General features: G+C 44.3%; 1 non-coding gene across 1 annotated transcript; it reads left to right on the top strand.

Annotated features, from left to right (window-relative positions):
• Positions 1 to 2,631: 2,631 nt before the first annotated feature.
• Positions 2,632 to 2,703, top strand: TRNAY-AUA. Its single transcript has one exon. It is a non-coding gene; the product is annotated as a tRNA-Tyr (tRNA).
• Positions 2,704 to 3,264: the final 561 nt, after the last annotated feature.

Here is a 3,264-nt window from a genome sequence, read left to right as displayed (position 1 = left end):
TATATGCAGAGTACATCATACTAAATGCTGGACTGTGTGAAGCACAAGCTAGAATCAAGATTTCAGGGAGAAATATCAATAACCTCAGATATGCAGATGACACCACCCTTATGGCAGAAAGGGAAGAAAAACTAAAGAGCCTCTTGATGAAAGTGAAAGAGGAGAGTGAAAAGCTGGCTTAAAACTCAACATTCAGAAAACTAAGATCATGGCATCCAGTCCCATCACTTCACAGCAAATAGAAGGGGAAACAATGGCAACAGTGACAGACTTTATTTTGGGGGGGCTCCAAAATCACTGCAGATAGTGACTATAGCCATGAATTTAAGACACTTGCTTCTTGGAAGAAAAGCTATGATGAACCTAGACAGCATAATAAAAAGTAGAGACGTTCCTTTGCCGACAAAGGTCCACTTAGTCAAAGCTATGGTTTTTCCAGTAGTCATGTATGGATGTGAGAGTTGGACTATAAAGAAGACTGAGAGCTGAAGAGTTGATGCTTTTGAGTTGTGGTGTTGGAGAAGACTCTTGAGAGTCACTTGGACTGCAAGGAGGTCAAACCATTCAATCCTATAGGAAATCAACCTTTAATATTCATTGGAAGCACTGATGCTGAAGTTGACACTCCAATAATTTGGCCACCTGATGCAACGAGCTGACTCATTAGAAAAGATCCTGATGCTGGGAAAAAGTTAATCAGGAGGAGAAGGGGATGACAGAAGATGAGATGGTTGGATGACATCACCGACTTGATGGACATGAGTTTGAGCAATCTATGGGAGTAGGTGATGGACAGGGAAGCCTGGCATGCTGCAGTCCATGGGGTCACAAAGAGTCAGACATGACTGAGTGACTGAACTGAAGTTCAAATTCATGTTGTTCAAGGTATACTACAAAATAGCTAGATATTGGGCAATGTGTCTGGGGATAGTACACCACCAGGGGGCAAAAGGAGGACCAAGACCCTGCCCCACCCCCACACCCCCACCTCCAGAGCCACACAGGTGTGTGTTGGATTATCAGAGCATCTTACCTGTCTTATGAGAAAGGTGAGCTTATGGCTTAACCTGGGTCCCGCCCGAGGATTTTTCCAACTGCAGCTAATGTCAAAAGGGTTCCTTCATGAGCTGTAAAAATGCAGACAAGAAACCGCCTCTCCGTTCCCTGCTAGTTCAGCCGAGTCCTCTGGCAATAAAAGAGTAGGAAGTTTGTATGCAAATAGGGAGGATTTTAGGCATAGACAATAAAGCATGTCCAGAAACAAGAGAACAGGCTGTGTTAGCCCAACAGCAGGAGGCTAAGTGTGACTGGAGTATACGATGGTAAGAGGAAGCTGGTTTGTTGAGTGAGCTGGATCCCAAAGCAGTGAGGGTGGTTGTTTACAGGAGGCCACCAGAAGTGGGAGGAAGGCTTGTAGGAGCTGGAGGGGGCAGGCGTTTCATGATGTGCCAGGAAGTGCTCTGGGTTGCCAGAATGAGTAGTTGACAGGTCAGGGGTGGAATTGAGTGAAAGGATTTTTATCAGCTAGTTCTGGAAGTATCAGGACTAGAGAACAGAATTTGGAAACTGGATGTGAACCAAGGGAGACCAGGCAAATGGGACAGTCTTCCAGGGTTTTGCCATCAACACTGCTCTCCACAGATGCCACTGCCACCATGCTGAGTAATTTCCCAAGCTTCTGGGCAGCTTGGTATGACTTTTTCAATATTCAGACTCTTGAAGGTGAGTGTGTGATGGGCCAGCCCTGGAACACAGGCCCATAAAAGGGTCCTGTGATAATCTAGTTAGGGAGAGGTGGTGGTGACAGGCTCACAGAAGTGGCAGGTGATAGGCTAAATGGAGAGGGAAGAGTGGATTCAAGAGATGTGCATACAGTATAATTGAAATGGTCTACTGATCAGGGAAATGTAAGGTGGAGGTGTGGAAGAGAAATGTGAAGAATACACTTACATTCTGGCTTGGGCGACTTGCTGACTGATGATCCCCTCTACGTAGAGAACCTCAGAGGAGGAATAGAGTCTATGTTAGCTTCAGTTACCATACTTTCAAATGAAGAAAGTCAAAGTGGTTAAGTATTCTGCTGAGAGTCATCCCCAGTGAGTGGCAGAACCAGGATACATATCAGATTGGTTTGAATAAAAGCTTCATGCTCCTATTTACAATAGCCAGCACATGAAAGCAACCTAAATATTCAATGATGGATGAATGGTTAATGAAGATGTGGTTCATATACACAATGGAATCTTCCTCAGCCATAAAAAAGAAGGAAATAATGCCATTTGCAGCAACATGGATGGACCTAGAGATTGTCATACTGAGTCAAGTAAGTCAGACAAAGACAAATATGATAGTGCTTATATGTATAATCTTAAAAAAGGGTACAGATAAACTTATCTACAAAACAGAACTAGTGTTATGGATGTAGAAAATAAACTTATGGTTACCTGAGTTGGGGGGGGGGATATAAATTGGGAGATTTAGATGGACATATAGATACCACTTTGTATAAATTAAATAACTAAATAGGACCTAGTGTATAGCACAGGGAACTCTACTCAATACTCTGTAATGACCTATATGGGAAAAGAATCTAAAAAAGAGTAGATATATATATATAACTGATTCTGGACTTCCCTGGTAGCTCAGATGGTAAGGCATCTGCCTATAATGCAGGAGACCCAGGTTCAATCCCTGGGTCGGGAAGATCCTCTGGAGAAGGAAATGGCAACCCACTCCAGTACTCTTGCCTGGAAAATCCCATGGTCAGAGGAGCATGGTAGGCTACAGTTCAGTTCAGTTAAGTTGCTTAGTCGTGTCCGACTCTTTGCGACCCCATGAACCACAACATGCCAGGCCTACCTGTCCATCACCAACTCCCGGAGTTTACCCAAACTCACATCCATCGAGTCGGTGATGCCATCCAACCATCTCATCCTCTGTCGTCCCCTTCTCCTCCTGCCCTCAATCCCTCCCAGCATCAGGGTCTTTTCAAATGAGTCAGCTCTTCACATCAGGTAGCCGAAGTACTGGAGTTTCAGCTTCAACAACAGTCCTTCCAATGAACACCCAGAACTGATCTCCTTTAGGATGGACTGGTTGGATCTCCTTGCAATCCAAGGGACTCTCAAGAATCTCCTCCAACACCACAGTTCAAAAGCATCAATTCTTCTGCACTCAGCTTTCTTTATAGTCCAACTCTCACATCCATACATGACTACTGGAAAAACCATAGCCTTGACTAGACGGACTTTTGTTGGCAAAGTA

Source organism: Cervus elaphus, chromosome 23, assembly GCF_910594005.1.
Source record: "Cervus elaphus chromosome 23, mCerEla1.1, whole genome shotgun sequence".
NCBI lineage: Eukaryota > Metazoa > Chordata > Mammalia > Artiodactyla > Cervidae > Cervus > Cervus elaphus.
This window is presented reverse-complemented; position numbering and strand designations above follow the sequence as displayed.